The following is a 24879-nucleotide window of genomic DNA, read 5'->3' as shown; positions in this document are numbered from 1 at the left end:
GCATGGCCACCCAGCGACTACACAACACTAGGTCTGAAAGTGAGCGCAGTAACAAACAGTGTTGTAATTCTTAAGTAACATTTGTGTGTGTGCGTGTGTGTGCGGGTGTGTGTGTGTGTGTTTATATTAGCGTGGGAGGGGGCTGCAGGTACATTAGATGTAGCAGACCTGGCAATGATTGTTTACCCTGGACATCTTTAATCTGGATATCTATCAAAAGTGTTGCTGGTTTATAGTTATAGATTCCAAGTCGAGGTTGTGTATTGATTTATGACTCCAAGATTCTAGGACAAGTAGCAACCTTGTTCTGCCAGCAGCTGAAAAGAAGGGGCCTGTGGGCCTCAGCTGAGGGGCTAAATGTCAAAAAACTAGCTATACCTCCCTCCCACCCATGTGAAAACCATCCCCTAGATTTGGAAGTGTCTATGTGAAAATGATGGAGGGAAATGAAGAAAGCCAGTATTGTTAAAAAAAACAAAACTTGCCTCTTTGCTCCTTGTCAGGGATTCCTCAGTGTGAATTACTATCTGGTTGTTGGTCATTACTTGCGCATAACTGGAAATTTGTGAAAAATGTCAACCATTTCCTCTAAAATATATCTGTGTTGTCCAGATGTGGAATAAATGGTCCCACTTTACTAATGACTCACATTTAGACAGCGACTCTAGCTGAAATAGAGGCATACCAGCTGGGATCCATACTATATGTTTCCTTCTCATGTCTTATAAAAGATGTAGACATCATGTACAGGTTATTTTTGTGTTGGCTTGTACAGTTTGGTTTCTTCAAAGCTCCTTGTCTTTTCGATTCCAAGTTAGAAAACTCCACTTTACACTGTAATCTACACCTATACTCAAAATCGAGTACACTGGATGATGAAATCCTTTGTCACTCTTTAAGAGCTTTTCACAAAATATACAGTCCCCGCTTTTTGTTCTTGGAAGTCTTTTTGGAAACTTTTTCAGCTGTGTCCAGCAGCTACAGGACTAATGACTGTCTGTCAAGTCCAAAAATCACAAGTAAGTAAAGAAATATATTGCAACTAATAATGCTAAAGCCCCTAATATATTTTCTCAAGAGCAAGGAGACCAAATTACAGCTTAAAAAGGAAGTGACCTAAATCCATCAGGTGGTGGAAACACAACTCCAATGAGACACTTTGTGTTGTTCTGTGTGTGCCAGAGGAAGTCAGTTGTTTACTAACATGTTAGCCATTACAATTCAGTCCACTGGGACTTAATACAGCTTTAATTTCAGCGTTTAATGCAGCTTTTAAAAAGAGTTGCTTTCTTTGTAATGACCACAACATTCATTTGAGAGAGAGAGAGAAAGAAAAAAGTGTTTGGTTTGTGTGTGTGTGTGTGTGTGTGTGTGTGTGTGTGTGTGTGTGTGTGTGTGTGTGTGTGTGTGAGGTATTTAAGCGTAAGGAGTTGACTGGCAGGTTTAGAAGCTGTCATGTGTCATTCAATAAAACATCTGTTATGGGAGGTGCCCCATTGATAAACTCAATGACCTACTGGTCTTCACGTTCTCCAGGCTGCTATATAACCCTAAAACAGTGGCCCAACTGTACAAGAGACTTTAACTTGCTCTTATTGACAGTTTCAGAAAACAGTTACTTATTATTTCCACTGGTAACTAAGTCGTTTTTCTCACTGTACTACATTCTATTTCTTCCAATAAATCAATAACAACTCACCCCATGAATTTTGATCCCAATACTTTTGTACCTTTAGTTATATAAATGCATAACTTCAACATATATCGGGGTATTTTTGCACTGTGGCATTGCAACTTTAACTAAAGTAAAACATCTGAGTACTTCCTCCACCGCAAATTAGTCCTTATTTGTTACCAGAAGATTTTGTTTTGAGAAGCCGAGCCAGGCCAGCTCACTCTGTAGAAGTTTGAGTGAACTTTTGAGACTCCTGCAGCAATGTCCTTGAAGGCTTTTGTGACTGTCCTGCTTCACGCTGCTTTATGAGAGAGTACATGCTGTTGTCTTTATGTGGCCCTCCACAACTTTTAACACCACTTTTTGTTGTGATTTTTCCAACTAAGCCTTTGAAAGTTGGAGCCAGCCTTGACAGTAATCCTGGAAAGTGAAAGTACATTGCGGGCACAGACATCAGTGAAAAGTGCAGGGAGGTGGGGTAGGGTAGGATCTGTCTTGTTGTGTCTTTACCGGCTGCTGCCAGCTGTGATGAACTGCTGGTTGGTTAATCTCAAAATAAATAATGGCATGGATTTTGCATGAAACAAAACTTCGTTTGTTTAGATCTAAGTGCAGACTAATGGAATTTGGTTAATCAAGAACAGAACAGGAAAACAGTAAACACAAACAGAAGAATTAAAATACTTTCCATTCATTTCCATGTCTTCTCTATTCTTGTAATGTGTATTTTATATTCTGGTTCTTGTAAATGTAACACGTTTGTTGTTTTTGCCTTTGATTTCCCTTTGGGCATCCATCCATCCATCCATCTATCCATCCATCTATCCATCCATGTCATCCCAGTAGACAACATGAAGAATTTTTGACCCCTCAAAAACTGATAAAAGTCCTGCGACACCAAGACTTTGTGGAACACCGTAGAAAAAGTAATGCCAAGCTTTGGTATCACAATTGGAGATTTCTATAAGAATTGCATTTTTCTGTGATTGTTTGGCACTTCTCTTCAGGAAATTGCTCCGAAACCGCCTTATTGTCAAAATACACAGGAAAGCCACAATCATCCTCTGAATACCCCCAGTCTCTAGTTTCTGATTCTATAAAGTCATGAGGCTGTGATTATCCCAGAGGTCACAATAGGTCAATTTATACAGTCAGGTCAAGTTAAAAAAAACAAACAGAATGGTCTCACGACAATGAAATGGCTACTACGGGGCCTAAAATCACCACACATGAATACAATACAATTTGACACTGAATTCACAAGAGTCTCAGCTTTCCAGTCACACCCAATCGATGCAATTCTTAAACTGTCTGGGGACCCCAGTATGCAGAAATATACAAACACGTACACAATCCTCATAATAAAGGTGCACAAAGCTATAAAGATAACTTTGTAGTGCTGTTTACCTCCTTACTGACAGGCTAGCATGAAATGAGCCCCAGTCAGCCTCATGTTGCAGCAGGATAATGCATGGCTCCATGTTGTAAGGATCACAATTCCTGTGACCTGAAAACATTCCAGTTTTCTATACAAAAGGAGGACACTAGTGAGCAAAGCAGTCCTGAGCGGACAATTGTGACATCTGACACTAAAGGGTAGCATGTTTGTTTTTGTTAAATGCATGTTCTTTCACAGAGGAAAGAGAAGTTAAAGTAGCTCAAGAAGATAGTACTAGACAGGCGGGGAACTAAAAGACCGTGTACGGAAGAACATAAATGAAAAACACCTGTTATTCCAGGTTTGAAACAAGGCTGCAACAGAAGAACAAAGTGTGTGTGATGAGTGTAAACTGAAAACTACTACACCCTGCCATCTGAAAAGATCATTTTTTCCCCTTCTTCCCGCTCTCAAATTTACTGCTTCGATGACAATATGCTCACTGTTTAATAGGCGCTGGAGAAACATCTGGATCTGACAGACACACAGCCAGTCATAAACGGCTGAGGACGATCTGACTTAGCTCCATTAGCCTTTTGAGTGGCCAGGATGAATTCTGTGAGATCATTATCTTCACAATTTATTTCTATTTATTCGAATAGAAGATGGATTTTTCTTCACAGTCAGACTTTTCAAAAGCCAAGGCTCGTTTACTAGATTTTCCCCTTAAGTAGAGGCATTGTAGCGGTCACTTGATATACACAAATTATAAACAATGGGAAACTATTGTGTGAATAAAAAGCTTGGGGAAACCCAAGCTAGACAAATAAATGGCTACATTAGACGGGATACAATATTTATATGGTACAATCCCTGCTGCTGTGATGTCTGTATTATTTACACTGTGCAGTGATATGCCAATAAGTTCACAGTGAAATGACTTGGCTTAATCAAATAACTATCAGGGGAGTAAATCCATCATGTTCAAAATTATTTAATAAGTGACTCATATTCTCAATCATTAAAACAAAACATTGGGCTGATATCTTTAACTTGAAGAGCAGCAGGGAAAGAAGCTCAGAACAATATTATGTAATGCTGGGTCACAAAATTGAATTATCAAGTGAAGATAACAAGAAATGGATCCATAATATATCACAACTAACTGACTTAACCTTGAGGCCAGACCTGAAAAACAAAAATCAAAACAAGGCAGTGAAGCATTACAGGCCACTGCTGTGTTTATCTGGACTCCACGGCACCAAAAGAAATATAATGTGACAAATTAATAAAAGGGATGGAAACTGAACACACCTGTTAAAATAGCTCCACCTCCCCCCTGACAGTAAATATGGCTTTGCCTCAAATATCCCATGCTTAATTCCTGTGTAAGAGAGAACAAACACTGGCATTTGCACTTTGAAGTGTTTATTTTTGTAGCCTTGGGATACAAAAAGGCTGCGACTGTAGGGCTGCCTGGCTAAAGAGGCACAGACTTACACGAGTGAGATGGATTTGGACTGACTATGAGAAAGCAGCAGAGGATCAAGGAGCAGGAGTCACCCTGCCATAAGTAGGAAAGAAAGCTCTCTTTGAGGAAAAGTTGACAGCTTATATACTGACATCAAAGTTGGAGGTCTCTTGCTTGTACTGGGTTTCCTTGTGTCACTCTATTACACTGCAACAAGCCAGTTTTTCATGAACAGATCACTAATAGAGTTATTATTTCTTTGATGATAGAAAAGCAGAGCTCTGGCTACGGATTGTCTGTTTTTTAACAGCTATATAACCACAGTAAAAAGAACATTAGCCCTTACATTATAGTTATCTAATGACAGTGTTGATGAACAGAGAGGCATTAAGTCAGTTGAATGCACTTTTCAAAACACAGGTGGTATGATAACAGTTCATAGCTTCCTCTAATATTGACCCTATTTTTGTGTGAATAGATGGAAGTCGACCACGAAGATGTTGTTTAGTATTCCATGTAGAGTTATTGGTGCAATCCCTTTTTTTTATTAATGATTTTTCTTATTCATAACTACTATCAGAATTACTCTTTAGTCACTTAATGACATGGCTCTCAGGGTGATCAGTCCATGAATGGCAATCCCTTGACTTTTCATCTAGCGCCACCAGCAGGTAAAAGCTTTCCCTTGTCCAGGGAAATATCTTTGCATCTTTACTGGATGGATTGGTGCACAAATTTGTATAGACATTAATGTCTCTGTGCGGCGTGTCCTAATCACTTGGTAATGTTAGGGATTTGTAAATGCAGAGGATATAAAGAATTTTATTTTTAACTTTAAATTAAATTTTAGTCACAGCAAGTCACTTATCCTACCAACTTCTGTATGGATGTCCTCCTTTGCTACCCTCTATATCATTTCCCACCTTATTTTCTTCCTTCCTCTATCCACCTCCCTCTAATCCTTTATTCTCCCTCCTGCAATCATTCCAGATGTTGACTGGTGTCATAGGTGCTTCATAAATCCCTTTATGCTCCTGTCAGACATCACTCCATCTTCCTTTCTACCATCTCCTCTAGCCACCCCTCCACCCTTTCAGTAATCAAACCTCACTTAAACTGTCCTGTATCTTTATATCAGGTCTTGCTGAGGCGGCGTGTTTTCTTTGGGAAATGACTCATAAATTAGGGGGAGCTCCCAGGCTGGCTGTGAAAGAGCCAGACAGGCATACACAAGGGTCCCTGATTAGTGTGGCTGGGAGAAAGGCCAGACAGGCCAAGGCTGCAGGACCCATTTAGGACCATCACTGACTTGAAAGAGGAAAGGAAAACATATTGATCACATTGCACTGACTGGGTCATTCCTAATAGCTGGAGAACAGGGATGTCTAAGCTTCTACTGGGAGGGATCTGGAAGCATCTAACTTTTGGACAGTAAAATAACCAGCTCAATTTATAAACAAAATGTTAGATAACTATTTCACAGCACTTTATAAAGCTAGAGGAAAATGTTTCAAGAAGTGCTGAAACGTTTTACACATTAAATGATAAAATGGAAGAATAAGTGGCAATGAAAAAGTTAGGTGCTACACTTTTGGCTGGGTGGAGATGCAGTGTGAATACAAAGTGCTCTAAACAGCGACAACAGGAAAATATATCTGCATGCAAATTCCCCTTACTGAGATATTATTGTCATAAGCTTCTTTGTAAGCATGGTGTGGCTTTAATAGACAGGAAAGGAAGAAAGGAAGGTTTTCCTGCCTACACAAGTAAGAGCCACTCCACCCTTAACTTTAGTTATATCTCCCCTTAGATACACTGACAATGACGATCGTTGAAATACAGCCAAACTCCTTTTAATCGTCAAACACAGGAAAACATGCCTATTGGGAAGAATCTGTGTCCACGAGATGAATGCCAGAAACCCTTTATATGAACGTTGTAAAAACAAAGCCTGCTGATGAGTTACACTAGCACTCAGGTTCTGGACTTATTTCAATGTTAAAAAAGGCCGTCCATTGAGGAAAACCAGGATGATATGTTGCATGGTGCTTATCTAAGTGTTCACCTTTAACATAGTTTATTGAGTGATGGAAGCATTAATTCTGAGGAGCAGACATTTTGCATCAAAGACTGGCCATATTTCAAGGAATTTTCTGTTTACAGATTCTATAAACATAAAAAAAAAAGGAAGGCTGCAATAATTTGTTTAAACCTGTGCTGTCCCTAAAATTGTATCATAAATCAATTCATATGCATGTGCACAGAGATAACTCCTTCAGACTTGCTATACTTTGAGCGCAATGCCAAAACTTTCAGCGATTCCGGCCAGGGATCTTCATTAGAGGCATCCACATGTTGTACATATAACCTCATTTTCAGATGTTAGAAGATAAAACGGACAGAAATCTGTGTCAAAACATAACTGAGGCGCTAAACACATCACTGGCCAAACTTTGACTCAAGGGCTAAATAAAAAATAATGGGTACAACTAATTAAAAACAACTTTAAAAACACAGATGTGAAACAGTGCGTGCCAGTTCTCATTTGGATGCCACTCGCCTCCAGTCATATTTTAACCCTAATTCACACTGATAATATCCTGCGCGTTGTCATTTAACACTCATTTATGTGATTTAAAACAGAATATCCATACAAAGCAAAGATATTATCTTCTATATAGACACATGAGAAGCCATTGTTCGGTTTCTGGCAGTTAATTGCTCGAGCAGCGTACCTGTCTCAACGGCACAACTTCAGACAGACTTAGAAATAGAGACTAGGTGGAAGCAGTGGACGTCTAGGCTGAGAACTAACGGGCTAATAAAGGTTATTCAATTGCGTCTTTAAGCAGAGACGCGTAAAAGAGGAAATGACAGCCTGCAAAGAGAGACTCCAATAACTCCAGACATCTCCTGATCTTATCAGCAGGTCTCGGCCAGTCAACCTAGCCTAGTTATCTTCAGTCACACAGCAAAGGGACGTTAACACTCACGTTCACTTACACCTGGATGTTTGCTCTTCCTCTTTTAAAAATGTTTACGGCTTGCATGTTTTGAGGATTTTACAAATGATGCCAGTTCACTCATTTGGTACATTATGGCACATTGCCATATAGTCTACAGCACAAACAGTAGCTCTATGAACTCGGTGGGTTATTAAAGAACACTGGGGTATTTTCCAGTCACGCAAACAGCACTTAACAGCTTAGACTAATTAAAAAGTTTCATGGGGTTAAAGACATACCAAGTGCATTGGGGTCTGTACCTGTGAATGGACAAACATGACAAAGAAAGAACCTTTACAAGGATCTCAAACCAATCACGAATATGGACAATTTCAATCTCGCCATGTGCAGACAGTCTCGGTAAGTTATGATGTACAAAGACTCAACACCTAACAAAAATAACCCTTGAATGTTCAATGAATGTCCAATAATTTTCCCTTCACTCCAAGAGACAAGGAGATTTCAGTTGTGAGAGGAATTTGCGTTTATGGGCTCTCCCTAAGGATCTATAGGGGCATAACAGTTTATTTTAGCACATTCTCTTGGGAGTAACTTCTAACCTACTGCTCAGACAGACATAAATCCAATTTGAGTACATACTGAATCAACAAAAAACAAACAACACATTTAGCACAAGCTACATAGGTGCCACACATCAGTGGGTCAATCAGCCCCACAGGATGCCATCCATCTTTATGCCCAAACGTTACAGAGAATAAAAGCACACTCACTTCAACATTCCTGGCTGTTCAACAAGGTATTCAAAACTTCAAGTCAAGCGTGTTTCTCACATTATTAAAAGTCTTTTTCCCCCCCAAGAATGCCCTTTAGCTCAGACAGCAATAAAGAAAGATGCAGAAAAGTCTGACCCTTAAAACACAGAGCTATATTCAGTCTAACTCAAATGAATATTTCAGAATGGCCAGGTGACGTCTAGCTTTTTGGACAAACTCCCTCAAAGCAGACAACAGCAGAAGCTCTGTTGGTGCTGCTGCTGGGTATATGAGTCTGAATGGCCCTGTGCCTCATTCCCAACAGGACAGAACACGGGGCAAGAGAACAGAAAAGCCCTGAGGAGTGTCCTGTGATGACTATTTTCTCACACAGTCGGTGAGCTGCAGAGCAGCTGTCCCTCAACTACCTCAACTGTCCCAGCCGGGTCTGGCCTGCCCTCCGCAGCCAAATACAAAACCCTGAGACAACTGACTGGCAAATTAGCATTTTACAGTCTTGGGTTGTAAGGAAGGTACAAGAGAGAACAAGGTAGGAGGTGGAGAAGAGGGCGGGCGAGAGGAAGTGAAGGCTTTGACTCGAGAAACAGCAATGACAGTAATTGTCATTCATACTGTTGTAAAAGCGTAGCTGAGTTTAATGAATGTAAATGGATACTAAAGGAGTCATTCATAAAGGAAACTGTTGCTGATCATCAAGGGTCAGGTAGATGTTATTATAGTTGAGGAAACTGAAAGAAAAACATAAAGTTGCCTAAAAACTACAGCTGAAGCCGATTACTGTTACCAAGACATTATGCCAAGCTGGAGCCCGCATCTGCTGAGTGAGGTCACCAGTATTAAAAGACACACTTCAACAAAAGTGACGAGTCCATCAATAGAAACTGAAAGAAAACTCCCTGATAAGAAAGTGGTAAACAATATATTCAGCAAAGTAATGGATAAAAGATCTCAGGGACCAGAAAGTTAAAAAGGGACAAGAGGTCCAAACCATGTGACAGTAACAGTAGGGTACTTGTGTTGAAATGTACTGAAATATCTTGAGAGCTGTGAGAAAGAAAACAGAGTTGAGCTGAGGAGGAAAGCTTGTTCATGTCAGGATTCCCCTGAAATATCCAACAGATATGAGTACAGCATGCTGATATACAGAACATGTTGCAAGGCAACAAATATGACACCCTGTACACTGCCAGATGTACTTTTCTATCATAACTGAGGAAAAGAGACACAGCTATAAAAACTTGAGGAGGTGGATTAAGAAAGGAAGGTAGAGTTTCCCAACAGTTTTGGAAGATTTATTCTACTTAAAAACAACAGCAGTAAAACTGAAATACTCTTCATAGGAGCCTTGGTGTTACACTGGACAATACTTTTTGGTTCTCCAGCCACATAAACAATATTTCCTGGATTCCTTTTTCCATCTGCGAAACATCTCCAGACTACGCCCTGCCCTAAAACAACACTCCATGGAAGTTTTAGTCAAAGCCTTGGTCACATCACGTTGACTTCTGCAATGCAATCCTGGCTGTCATCCCCAACAAACTTATTCACCAACCTCAACTCATCATCTGTGGCACGTACATGAACACGTCATATGAATGGCTCCTTGAATCACCACAGCTCAATTTAGAAAATTGTACTATTAGCAGAGCACTTCATAACCTATCCCCTGCTTATCTCAGAGACTTCCTTTAGAGTTATACTCCCTCTCACTCCCTACCGTCTTCATCAGCAGGTCTACTGGCACCACCAGCCATCAACCTCAGGCCAATGGGTGCCAATGGCTCCCTTCCCCTTCACAGCTGTATACTGGACTCCATTACACATTTTAAAACTGCTCTTAAAACCCATATTTTTAAGTTAAGTTTTCTTTATTAGCTATTATCTTAAAGTATAAGATCAATATTTTTTAACAATATTATTGCTGCCTTGTGGATTATTGCATGTCTTATTTATTGATTGAAATGATTTATTACTTTGTTGGTTGTATGTTTTTGATGGTCTTGATGAAAGTACGATGTAAGCTGACCTTGAATGCCATGAAAGGTGCCACTAAATAAATGAAATAGGACTGAGTGCGCTGTGAATAACTGAGGAAAACATCAGGATTCATTAAGAATTGATTATTTAATTCAAATACTTTTAAACAATATATTTAGTCTATTTAGCATAGTTAAGACATGTAACCTGATTCTGCTTCACTGCTTCAGTACAAGACTTGTGTTGAAGGTGTGGGGCCTTACACAACAAATTAATTTCCTTTGTTTATGAGCAGGATGGAAAACAAAAACAATCGCTGGAGATGACTCTCAGACAGGAAATAAGAGAAATATCATCACCCAAGTGTTAAGCCATCAGTGTCAGATGTCACCATTTAACATTGAAATGTTAAATGGTTTTACAGGGGCATTGTCACCCTGATAAAACCAAATCAGTCTTTGTATTATCTACCTCTTTAAGAATGAACAGTAGATCATAGCTAAACTCTACAAACAGATGATTAACCATAAAAGATGGAGAAATAAGAAATATTCTTCGGTGCTGTTAATCCTGATTTTTTATTTTATCTGAATTATCTTCAAAACCACACGGCATCCACATGTGAATATTAGATTTTAGATCCATTAAATTACCCTTATGATCATGAAATGATAGACAAGAGATGAGACGGAAGCAGCTGACATTTATAATTGTGCGACAGACTTTATAGAGGAAAAATGCCAACAATGTGCTAGAGGTGTCTCAATCAGCTACAGTAGGTTTATCTTAACAGAAAAAATTGCCATTATTACGATTGAAACAGTGAAGCTAAAAAAAGAAAAGAGTGATTCAGCGCACAGCTTTGTCAACACCAGCGAGAAAATGTTTCTTCAGGTGTTTCAAACATGTCATTTAATGAGAAAAGTGTGTCTGCCATCCTGTGGTAATAAAACCAGAAATATATTACATTCAAAATATTATGATAGGTTACTATTGGCAAAAAAAACAAAACATGAAGTTCATTTGAAGGCTTGTTCACAGTAAACAGAAAATGGTTGTTACAGTAGTAGCAACTTAAAAGTTCCCGTTCAAGCTGAACGCCAGCTGAATGGCAGCCGTCTTCCAGCTGACTTCCAGCCGGTTCCCTGCAAAGTCCCGGGAAAGGAGAGACCCCCCTCCTTCTCCCGGGCGTGTCTATTTTTTACTGTAACTCCACCCATTCGTGTAATTACAGGGTATGACCAGGAGATGGCGCTTCTCTCACAGAACTTTTTTACAGTTGTTCTACCTGGAGATGACGTAGCTTACACACCTCGTTAGCATTCTCGTTGCTCAACCTTTTGTTTGCGCTTACAGTAATGGGCTTTTTGGTCTCTCAGTGTCACAGATCACAGAGCGGAAAATGCAGCTGGTTTGACTACTGCATACTGTACAGTAGCCGTATAATTTGAGCGTGTACATGAATTGAAATTAAATTTAAGGTGTTTATATCTAACATGTCAGCATTCACCAAATCAACAACATCTAGGCTGTTCTGTCTTTACTAGCGGTGGGCCGTTATCGGCGTTAACGTGCTGCGTTAACGTGAGACTCTTATCGGGCGATAAAAAAATATCACCATTAATCTATTTGCAAAGCTGTTCCAGCCTCTCAGGTCGCTTTTTTACTTTTTTTTACTTTTTTCTCTTTTGTTCGTTTTTGTTTTCTTCACTGTAACTCCGTGGAGTCCTGATCTCTATAGCAGTTTAGAGAGTTTTGTGCTTTTGTCATGTTTTTCTCGTGGTTTTTCTTGGTGATGTTTTTTAAATGCCGCTTCCACCTGGACAGCTGCCTTTGTTTACTCAGAGAAACAGCTGATCCCGCTAATGCCGGCCGGCATTGGCGCAATCAGCTGTTTGATTGGCGCGACTAATCTATGGCCACCACTAGTCTTTGCATAATTACAGGAGCGTCTCTTCTCTTGTGTTCGCGCCTCTCTCTCGTTTATCTGCATGTAAACAACAAACTAACCCTTAAAAAAGTTACAAAAAACGGTTCGGACGTCTCAGGGCTGCCAGGCCTGTGTGTCAGACCTGCAGATACAAGCGATGGTTTATTTTTAATTAACAGTTTATTTGGAGGGGAGGGCTCGTTGTTGTTGTGCGACATAGAGCTGCAGAGACGAGCGTTTTGGAAGCCCTTTGTTATGCAGGTATTTACTGTAGTGCACGCTTTAGGCCAGGTAAACCATACAAACCTCATTAGCATCTCATTGTTTGCACTTGATGGGCTTTTTGGTCTCCCAGTGTCACAGATCACAGAGCGAAGAATGCAGCTGGTTTGAGTACTGCATACTATACAGCAGCCTTGTGATTTGAGTGTGTTCATGAACATGAATGACTCCTTTTCATTTTCGTCCATTCCATAGGCTAAATGGCGTAAATGGAAAGAATATTGTAGTGACCCGGAACAATGAAACTACGAAGCAACTGGTTTTGCTGGACTTTATTCCTAATCTGGATCACAGGCTCCTGTGGCCGTAGCCAACGGCAAAAAAACAATAAAACCAGGCAAGCACAGCAGCATATAACATTAACACATTAGCTACTTCGTGCCCCTCATCGCCATGGCAACTGCCATGACTGACAGGCTTCACAGCCTCTAACAACGCCACCCCCCCAGGCGTCACCCCATACACTGCAGCCTAACTTACTGAACACAACTCAACAGCCACAGTGTATACACAGCCCGTTACAATATGTATGAAATAAGTGAAGTATGTTTGGTCTTAATAAAGTTTGCAGTATATATGTTATGTTTTTATTCTACATGGACACCACTGTTTATTTTCCACTATGCCTCCCTCCATTATAATAATACACGGCACAGCTTTTTAAAGTCCAGAGAGAAGTCTGTTGCAAAAGTCCACGGTGACTCTCCTTTGCCAAAACGTCTGTATGTCCTCGACGAGCTCCTGTTTTGTGCCTGGCTTAGCCTCCTTGCGAATAAAGTCTTTCATGGAATGCCTAAATATATGTTTGATGGTTTCGTAAGCTTATACTGCAAACTTTATTAAAACCAAAAATACTTGACTTATTTCATACTTGATTCACCCGTAATTCTTTCGATTTGCGCTTTACGCCATTTAGCCTATGGTCACTGTTTAAATCAACAACATCTAGGCTATGTTACGGACGTTACGAGCGGAGTTTTCTTTAATAACGCGTTTATGTTGGCATGTTCTTGTTGCTGCCTCACTGTTATCTTATCACAACTTTTTTTTTTTTCCATCAACTGATCCGCTGATCAGCTGATCAGCTCACCCCGGCGTATCTGTTCAGATGTGTCTTTAGACAGTCGACGGTGAGAGCGGAACATCACTGCTCCTCCCCGTGGACAAATGAGGCATTGCAGCTGGTTTTCACACAGACTGCTTAGGGGCGTTTCCAGTCGGGGCCTCACTGACTACGTCATCGCGGGGGATTACATTTCGGTCACGCACCAGCCAAGGACCTTGACAGGACCTGTGACGGAACAGCCACGGTCCCGTCACGGTTCCGTCACGGAAACACGGGAACTTTTAAGTTGCTACATCTGTATAAGATATTTTATCAATGCACATATTGTACTTTTTACAGAACTTATCAAATGTCATAAAAAAGGTACAATATATCTACTGAGACCAAAACCAACAAAGACAGCAGTTAAACTGGGACCTGACTTGCTTTTCCATAGCTGCCACCTGTGCATACAGCTTAAAAATTTTGTACTCAATAGCACACGGACAGAGCAAACCCTCAGCCGATCTGAGGAGGTGGTGTTTGTATAAATCGAGGAGGACAAGTCCCTGTTGATCCCACCACACCCACTGGTTTCCTCTCTAAAAGGGCCTGGAAGGTAAATAACAGCAGGACAGAGATCATTCTGACTGCAGCGCTCCTTGACCACAAAAGCAAACACACACACATCAACCCCGCAAGTTGTACGGCCTGTACCCGCTCTCTCTCCCATCCTCTGACATTCTCATCACCCTCCCCCGCACAATCTGACTTCCTCCATTTCACAAGCCTTGTAAACAAACACACCAAACGCTAACATTGCATAACCCAATCAGCGACCCTAGCCAAATGCCGCCTCTACACGCACACACACACACACACACACTTGTCACACTTCTTCACAATGAGGGGGGGAAATATGTAAGCAATCCCCCCCGAGCTCTGATTCAAGCATCCGCAAATTTGCTTATCATTCAATATGTCTGTCACTGAAATTCGCCCCCCGCCCCTCACTTCTCGCCCACATTCCCTTCTCCTCCTTCACTTTCTTGGCCAACAGGTCCTTCCATCTGTTAGCCAGCTGGTAGAAGAGGAGGACTGGTGTGGAGGGGGTGCCTGGAGTAGGAATGGAGGGAGAGAGGGGGGCCTGCTCCACCCGGTGGTTTGCTACCCTCAACAGTCTAACTTTCTCCCACTGACTGTAATGACTCTTGTGGGTCTCATTAGGGCCTGACCCAGTGGTGGGTTCACCTCCCTGCATGATGTCACATCCAGGCCACAGATATCCCAGTGTTGGATTCAGAGCGCTGTAGCAAATCACTGACATAACATCGATCCGTATTGCAATATTACTTTTGTGTTGCCAGACGAAAATGACCAACTACTGTATGTTAATAGATTAAGTTCACTTTGTCCTTTTTTACTGCAGGAATCATTAGGAAAACATATAGATTTGGGGTAAAATCGAACTCACTGGCAGCAAGCTGTCCAAAAACAAAGAGAGAGTGCACAGAGCTTTGTTAATGATCCTGTGACTTGAAATACAAGCATCAGATCTGATTAGGCTCTTCTCCGCTGCCAAAGTAAGCAGCAGTGTCCAGCTGAATGGACGCCATTCAGAAAAACGTGTGTCAAAATGTGTCACTCGTCAGTCTTTTCTTCCTCCTCCTCCTCTTCACTCACTCTCCATCTCTGCCCCTACCTCTCGTCTGACAGACAGGTTCAGAGCAGGTCTGGGGTCGGCGACATGTAACCTGACCCTTCCCAGCGCTCGCTCGCTCGCTCTAATGATCTTGGCGTCACTCCCATTCCCAGTGTTGGTTTAACCTGATGTTAATGGGCCCATTCTGCACTTCTGAAACAAAGTTCTGTTCCACTGGGTCCGGCGTACATCGAGGCTCTGTCACCTCTGCTGTCGACTGTGGTTTTTAAGTAGCACCATCTTAAATGAGAAAGAATGCATTTGTACAAATGTAATCATGTATGTTTTTGCACACTGGTTAAAACATATGTAGGCAACATTTCTAATACCCTGGCGAACTAAGAGTGTTTGCATAATGGAACCTTCAGTTTCTCTGAAGAATGATGAATGCTCATTTTTCTATAACACCATCTCTTCTTGCTCAAAGGCAAGGTCTACTTCAGGGCTTCACATCCCAAGTAAACTGAAAGCAGATGCTTAACAATAACTGTTTTCAATACTTGATATTTGATATTCACTGGAACTATTTGATCATCATCTTGTGGTGGCATTTATAAACAGGAACTTTATTTACTTTGCAACAGCGAACACAATACACAATACCACTTCACTCTTTATTAGGCTCAAACCTGCACATCTAGGGCACTTGTAGCAGCAAATGCTAAACTGCATTTTTTGAAAAATAATGATGCATCCTTATTAATATCCTTCATTGCATTTCATTCAATGTCAATGTTGTTCTCTGATGGTTATGATAAGTCACTTGTTCTCCAGCTATGGTACACGTACCACTGGTTGTACCTAAACTACTTGCGGAACATGGAGCAATCTCTAAAAATATATATTTTTAAATGAGTTTCATTTGCAACACACTGTACCGTCAAAATACTACCAAATTAAACTGAATATGACATCGATGGAATGTAATTTAAAATAGGTTTTGCATTTCCTGTAATATTTTGTTTTAGTACCAGCCTGCTATGTAGTTATGTTTCTGTACCCTGGTATACATCTACGTTTAGTTACATGCTAAAATGTGATGGCAAGGTAAGTTAAATGAATACCTCAAAATAATTATATAATATACTGTAGGAGTGATAACAGGAGCTCTTTTGATTGGTTGTTCTGTCCAACTACCAGAAGCAGTTCCAGACCTGTATCGCCATGGAAACCTTCTTGACCTTACACCCCTAGTCTTGCTACACCTGTCAGCAAGTCACAACTGCACCGTCGGATCACCTCCACCCCCATTTTACCTTGACTCTTAAACACAGCCCTGAGATACAAACTCTCACCTGGTGCACAACAACTCACCCCCAATAAGGAACAGCAATTATTAAAGACACTGGTGCAATCTTTGTCAACACAAAAAGAGTTGGATTCTTTTAACTGCCTTTCATATGCTGTGAAAAAATTTGCTTTTGCAGTGGAAGAAGTATATTCAGTACCCAACACTGTATCAATTGGCTTGGTGTAACCTGCGTGAGAACATCATCTCTGTGCCTCCTGTGCGTATGGGCCTCCTTTGAAAGCTAATCTTTAAATGCTACAGTAACCACGCTTCCAACAAAATCCACATTTTCTCTCCTGGACTAGCCATCTTATCATGGAAAAGAACTTCGTGCTCCTGTGACCCTGGGAGCAATGCTGTCTGGATAATTTAGCTTCTGGCAGGGTCTCTAATAACAAATTAGTCCCAGGCATAAGGCCTGACAACAAGCGAATGACTAACACCTACTGCATGATAAAGGGAATCATAGAGCAACTTACTTTGGTGGATTAGGAAACTTCCTTTTTGGAAACTCTGTTTTGATGTTAACAATTTGTAACTGGAATTCCCTGTTGAAACTACAAAAAAAAAACTGAAAAAATAAAAAAGGTAGAGGATGTGTTGATGACATTTCTAATAGAATCTGTTTTAAATGTTTTAACAGAGTTGCTACAAAAACACACTGTTCTCTAAAGAGGAATCCCAACAACACCTTTATTTCCCTATACCGTTTTCTTTTAAAAGCAATGTGGTGTAAAAAGGTAATGCCGATACATCGTCATGTGGTTGGATAGACCAGCAGACCAGTCATGGAAAATCTGTTTCAGCACCATCTCTCCTATTACAACATACTGGTATTAACTTCAGATACAGTATTGAGGTTGCCCTCTTGCAATAAGCCAAGAACGGTTTCTTGGATACAATTCTTGGAGATGCACTTCATTTTCTTTGAAAATGTGCTGCCGTTCTGTGAATCCCCCCATGGTTCTCTAGAGAAAACTAGAAGTACTTGGCATGGAGAGAAACAAACCCAGATGATTTCTTTAGTCCAGGCTTTGAAGTTTTATGGTAGTGCAGCTCTACGGAGCCTCAGAGGGCAAAGCCCGGACGCGGCTGAGTTGTATTAGACAACTATGGTAGAAACCACCATCTCATATCAATTTACCGCAGGCTCTGGACACACATGCGCATGGTCAGTAAGTTCATTAGTATCTAAAAACATGTTTTCATTCCAAAAGTGAAAAGGAGAGAGCAATTGGTGACAGCATGGGCCATTCACATTATATTGACCTCATCTTTACAAACCCCCTCCACCCCCCAATCTCCACACACAACTTTCACTGTCTGTCTCCCACATCCTATTCAAATCCTGTTGGGTGAAAGCCCTAAGTCTTCCTTCATTCAATAAGATGCCTGTCCATTCTAGCTGAGGTTTCCATGTCTCTCCAAACACAGAGAGGCTAGGTCAGAAGAAAAGTCCACCAGAGAGAAATCCCATCTGTGTCCTCATCCATTCTGCGGGTCTGGACATGAGCAAACAGCTTGCTTTCACCACCCTGGCAACCCTTTTCACTTCACACTGGCAAACCATTTGAGTCTACACACACACACAAACACACTGAATCAGAGTTCTTGACGGCAGACCCAACACTCATGAATTGAGAGAGATAAACGTTTTAGTAGTCGCACAGAAAACGATACTTCCTGGCTCTTTGTGACACTGGGTAGCAAAGCCGTCTGAGAAGCCTGAAGATACTGACGGGAGGAAACCCCGTTTTCTGAACGGCGGGGAGATCTATGGACCATGGTACTTTGAAAAACACTGTGTTTAAATGGCAAGCCTTCAACTATGGCACAATGAGGATATATTTGATGTTTGCATATGGTAATCATTGTCCAGACATAAAGACTTGGTTTATTTCAAAAAGTCTAAAAACTCTTTAATGTGGTGTATTAAAATAACATATTTAAGATCTTTAGATAAACATTAATGCAAGAAAGTATGGTCTAAATTCCTCCTGTAGCTTTAAATGTTTTGTTACAAAGCAAAAGGAGCTTTGAAAATGCTGCCAAGCTATTGTTTTGTCTACCTTCTACTTCCTTATCATAAAAGCTAAATATATTTTCGCCTGTCACCAGGTCAAAATTTTGTGAAACAGGTGCATAATTTGTCAGTGGTCATTGCACAACAATGTTTTTAAATGCAATGGCTGCCTCCCTCTCAGTTCAAAGCATCATTCCTCTTTCAATTACATGTCACACAGACACAGAGCAATGCGATGGGAAAGTTCAGTCCTCAATTGGGGAGTTTGCTTGGACAGATTGGACAAATATTTCTTTTGTGTGGTCGTCTCCTCGCCTCTGTTCAGCCCTGACAGCCACAGAAGAGGGAGTGAACAATCCAAACTGCACTACATTATGGCTTGGGTGGCTGTTCTATCCAAGACACATGGCTGTCTCACCAGCTGCCTATCTGTTTACACTTCACCGCTAGCCGTAGGTATCAATTAGGTTTATGAGGAAAAGGGGGCCAGAATTCAGATTCCTATACTACAGTTTTCATGTAAAGACGGGTTTTCACCACCCAAAAGAATAACATGTCTCGGTAAACTGCAGAAATTATAGGAAAGTGTGACACAAGTACAATAATCAATTTTAACATGCTCCAATCAAAAGAACTAATCACAAGAATATAGTTTAATGCTGTTTTTTACAACATAAATTCAAAGCACCAGTTCAGTTTGAGTAATTATTGTTTTTGATGTAGAACACACTCAGCTAGTCAGTTAAAAATTCCCATCCCTTGAACAAACCACTCCATCTTCTTTGCAATCCAAGCAAAACTCCAGACACAGTACGACAACTTCAGATGTCTTCTGCACCATATGGGGCCATCTACAGAGTTGAAGGCTCTGTAACAGCACACCAACTGCAAGGACAAACAGCAGCCCACACCACATGTTCCCGTAAATCAAACCCCGACTGCTTTTTCTGTGTCAGCGTCTGACATCCAGCACTAAAAGGGGCAGGTGATACCATTATGATCACTTCATAGTCCTGCTCGGAAAAGCAAAGACAGACAGAGGTGGTAAATCTGACCAGGAAGGGGAAATAAACAACATTATAGATGTTTAAACCTTAATTTATAAATGGAAAATAGGATCAAGTACAAGTGTTTTACCAGAAATGTCTTTAAAAAATTTACACCATGGAGTTGCTAAGTACATTTCCAGTGTTCTGTTGACTAACTGTGCAGCAGCTACAAGAACAATCATTGTAACTGAAGAGCAGCCGGCTGCTGGAACTTTAACCAAATCAACCATATTATGCAATTATTAGATCGTTTTTTTGCTTCATTACACAGTTAAAAGGCAGTAAGCCAAAAAAGTGCTGAAAGTAAATACTAAAAGTAATACCTCCCAGGTTTACTTTGTAATTTGTAGGACTGCAACTAATTTTTTTTTCATTACTGATTAATCTATAAATCCCCAAAATATTCAGTTTACAATCAAAAAAGAAACAGAAAATAAACATCATGAATTAAAGACTGCCTCTTGGGCTTCACATCTGCCTGTTATATTTTGTAGCATCACTCTGTAGCCTTCAAAACAGACACTAAAAAGATATCCTGTATCTGTATTCAAGTCAACTGCCCAGGTTGGTGTTTAGATGGACATTGAGCTATCACATAACATTCTGCAACCAGGGACTTTTCAGTCTTTCAGCAGAAACTAGACATATGATGCATAACAATAAGGGACTAATGACCGGAGCCGGCCTAGGGCTCAAAATGAAGGGTCCTACCAACCAGGCATGTCATCAAAAACACTCCAGGAGGAGACTTAGTTGGCTTCCTCCAGCAACATCATCTGTGCCCTCTTGTGGAGGGCTGGCACAGTTCAACCTCCTCCCACTATCACTCCCTGTATCTCCCTGCTCTGATCTAAGACAAAAAAAAACCCCCACAGCTGTTGGCAAAGAGACATTTTTTCATCATTCTAACCTTCTTGTCTTTTTTTTTTTCTAGTTGCTCTTCTTTATTTTCCTCCTCAAAACTGTTGGCAAGTCCCAAACACCTCTCAGCTTGATGGAAATGTATCAGAGAAACTAGTATCAGCCCCAAACCCCTCAATGTTTGGCCTAGACTTGAAAGACTCCTCAGCGTGCTAAGTCCAACCATGAGCTAAACTCACTGACATCATGGAGGAACACTAAAATTGCCTGGTTATCAATGATTTTTCTTCATTCATTCACTGGCCCCTTTTTGAGATGAGCCAATGCGTGACATAAATATCAAAAGAATTTTAAAGAGAGGATTTTGTAGGCAGATGCTACCCCAATGGGATGATGCAAGAGGCAGGGGATGATTCAGTGTGCTGATCTTGTAATGGGAACCATCATAAAGAAGACAGAGAACAGAACAGTCAGTAGACAGAAGTAATGGGCTGTACTTTTTTTCCTGCAATAAAGACAGTTTATGATTCACATTGAGTACCAGGGACTGAATAATTTGATAACTGCCTCTTTTAGGTTGTTATTGTAAACTTAAAAAGGTCTCAACTGAATGTATCATCATCTAGCAATGGTTAAGAGAGAGGTTTTCAAAGGCTGGAAATGATAAAGCGAGCAGACCTCTCAATAATTCTTACATTATAGGACTTCCAAGTGAAGTCCAAAAGTCTAGTGGATCTACTCTCTCATAACTCGTGTCATATTCATTCTATATAGTAGTGATGACGTGTTGCTTAGTGTTTCTACCCATTCAGCACAAAGTTGTTTTGGATACCAAAAAGTAGTGTTTCCCTCTTATCCAATAAATCCATTTTATTTTCATGTTCACTCGTGCGCTGACACCAGTGAGATCATGTACTATTAAGTTTGCCTGTATGCCTACCCTACAGCACATACTGTATAAGCTCACACTTGTGGGTTGCAGAATTTTACAAGATTGTACCATTTCTTTACCCACTTCTAGAGATCTTTGTGGTCACTGCTTAGTAGCAGGCAAAACAGAGTGTGGCTGAAAAAATGCTCCATAGCCGGCAGTTGAGATAGCCTACCTGCTGTGTAACCTTCTAACACAACATTTTCTTTTAAGTCAACTCTATTCCCGTGGTTTAAACGAAAAACCGAGGTTCCAGAGGTACTCAATTTGGATAAACACCACATTTACAACATTTTGATTGAAATGGCCCTAAATAGTAAAAGAGGTTTAGGCTGTCCTTAGGGGAGATATAGTGAGAAAAAAAACAATCTAGGACAGCTGGTTTAGGCATCCAATCATTCTTTGTTCAAAATCATAAAACTGAAACCCAGAAAAAGGAAAGCATTTTGTACAGCCAGAGCAAAAACACTTATGACTCAGAAAGGATTTTTATCCTAGCTCTGCCCCAAAAAGTGCAGGAAATTCTTCTTCTTTCTATGTTGATACTCTCGACATCTTAAGCAAATCATGACAAACTCCGTCACAACAACAAATAAGACTTGTTAATGTTCCGGTCTGTCCACCATGCTTCGGTTCAACCGAGATGAAGCCAATGTATCATGACCCCTGAATAATTCCATCTCACGTTGCATTGCTGGGAAATTGAGATCAGACTTTTGGCAGCATTGGTCTTTGATGAGGGGAAACCGCGTCATCTTGGTGATTGCGAAGGAAGAGAACCAAACACTTCCAATGTTACTCACACTACGACAATTAATCTGTCCTTTGCCATTTCCCTTGCTGTGACCGACAAGCCAATGGCCCTTAAACGTCATCAACCGACTGAAGCTAATGCTGGTGACAAGTATGTGCAAAAAGAAAGGCAACAAAGGGCCACTCATGGACTACTTGCCAAAAAAAGGGACATGATACTCTGAAGGAGAGAGCAGAGGGAAAGAGAGAAAAGAGAAGAGCAGCAGGTGTGAAGCAGCTTAAAGCCGTCAAACTTCTTCTGGCATTAGTACAGACAGTCTCTGGTCTCCCGTGGTCAGAGATCCATTTAAGGGTTATTGAACAGAGCCGATCACACAGCTCACCTCCCCCTCCAGACTGGCCAGTAATAGCATCATCATTCAATCGTACTCCACCCTTTTTCTGCATTGTGTCCCTTGGAGACCTGATGAAGAAACACGGACACTACAAAAGAGCCTTTATTTCCAAATCAAATTGTTCAATATTATGTCTACCGCTTATTGAGTTTCTGTATCCAGAGGTTAAGAGCAATGGGTTATCTGGAACCTGTAAGGCTGATTGCTCAAGTGCTTAAGAATTCATTACCGCGAGAGGGGAAGGGAGGGAGCAAAGGAAAACAGCATTTTGTGAGAATCACACTTGAATCAGTTCCAAAGATCACTTCAAAATTAATGTTTCTGCACAGTCAATGGGGCTGGGATTTTTTTTGCGGTGGTAGTAAGGTTTTGCTGAGGGCAGACATAATCAAGCCAAAAATGTATCCAAAGTGATTAGCAAATGTTTAAAGTGTAGCAAAGAGAATCAATCCTCATTATACGCAAGGCCACGGCATACAGCTACTTCACTTCATGTGATCTGGCGAGCTAGGCCGGACCATTTATTATCATCCCTAAAATCTCTAGTGCGAACATCCCACAAATATTTATCGCATCTCTTCAACAGAGGCAAACATGACAATGCTTTTACTGGAATATGAATCCACTTAGCATCTGGTGGGAGAACTGATGTTAATTTAGCTTCTCTGATCATGTTTGACTGGTCATGGTGAATCAGATGAGTAGCCATATGGACTATGTAAATAATTATCATAAAAGACAAAGAGGATTTCTACTGGACATTTGACATGGCTGAAGGAGTAAATGGAGAGTGAATACATAAAAGTGAGCTACAGAATTAAGATACACAGATACATCTAACCCACCACAGCCGACAGCCTCTGGCAGACGGCTTTGATAAATTGGTGAACGAATAAAAAAGTATGCCGGCAGCCAATTAGAATAAAGCTGCATGAGATTGTGTAATAAATCACAGCTTGAGTAAAAAGCCATGTGGAGACTCAATAAATTGACTGCAACTTTATATGTTAATGAAAACATAAAAGAGAAAAAAAACCCTATTTTGGACCACAGGATAGTGAAACCATCAGCTCTGATGGTGAAACAAAATCCAAGTATAAGTGCCGCAGTGGAGGTGTTCCACATTACCCTGAGGGAGCTTTGGTTGGATGTGGAGACAAAGCAGTTTGACAATAGGTATACATATGATTGGGTTAACAGCGCCTTTATGTCCCTGCCACAATATTTGGTTTCAGTCCACTCCAGACAGGAACAAAACATATTCGCACAAGCAACCATTTCCAAGACACGGTGCACCACGAGACCAAGATCAAATCCCTGTATTTGAAACAATAATAAGACTAATGTGAGCACTAAGATTCCCTGGACTCGGGAGACAAACTCTGAGTTTGGATGAGTCATCTGACCCAGGTCTAAGCCTCACCCACCACAAGGCCTGCCAATGTGTAACACACACAGAGCCCCAGCCTTTTGAAAGGATCCCCAAGCGTCTGGAACAGTGACCGCATCATGGTCAGGGGGAAGAACCATGAATTAGTGTGTGCTGAGACTGAGAAGGGAGATACAGACGAGACAGCTTAGACTACTGTTCTCGCACATCAAGGTCTCACAATTGAACCTTGAAGTGCAGGAGTGCTCTCGAGACTCCTGGGCCTTCGGTGATTTTTACAGGGAGTCGACAGAAAAGCTTCACAATCAGCCAGAGGTCACAACAGGATTTCTGTTTATCCATCCACTATGAAATCCTTCTGGATTTGCTGAACTCCTCTTTGGAACAACATTAAACACATGATGTTCCGAAAGGATCATACAAGCATTCGCTAATCCCAGTAGTGATATTTTTCTTTCAAAACGCAACACACCAAAAGGGGATGAGCAATTTCCTTGTCATTTATCATAAAATTTGTGATCTTTATGGAAAAAATATTAAATAAACTAATGTCTGTTCTACTATATCATGTCTAGTTGTAATGAAAAAAAAAAAATGAAAAAAAAAGGGGGAGGCCAATAAACTGCCACAGCAAACAGCTGAAAATGTTAGGAAATCTATTCAGCTCTAAAAAACATAACACTTGTTTAATACATACAGCATGTCCTTCAACACTTCACAACTCCTGCCAAACCTAACAGCCTCAACTATCCACACAACAATGATGGATATCTTCTGGTTTACAATGTTGGGGTAAGACTGGTCAAAGACTATTTTCATTCTGCTGCCTGAGGTTTAAACATTTCATACTTGAACTGGGGGGTGGTGGATGGATTTAAGATGCGTGCCTAATACATAAAGGCATAATCGTACATGCTTCAGCGACAAAACACAAAAAAAAAAGCATAGCTGTGTCACATTAACAATACATGTTAAAGAGGGACGGTT

General features: G+C 40.7%; 1 protein-coding gene across 11 annotated transcripts in view; it reads right to left on the bottom strand.

The window, feature by feature from the left end:
- Positions 1–24879, bottom strand: part of sulf1 (sulfatase 1) — an 82052-nt gene that overhangs the window by 56882 nt on the left and 291 nt on the right. The gene's annotated exons all lie outside the window — the stretch shown is intronic.

Source organism: Larimichthys crocea, chromosome XXIII (genome assembly GCF_000972845.2).
Source record: "Larimichthys crocea isolate SSNF chromosome XXIII, L_crocea_2.0, whole genome shotgun sequence".
Classification (NCBI taxonomy): domain Eukaryota; kingdom Metazoa; phylum Chordata; class Actinopteri; family Sciaenidae; genus Larimichthys; species Larimichthys crocea.
Note: the sequence above shows the minus strand (reverse complement) of the source record. Positions and strands in the feature narration are given on the sequence as shown.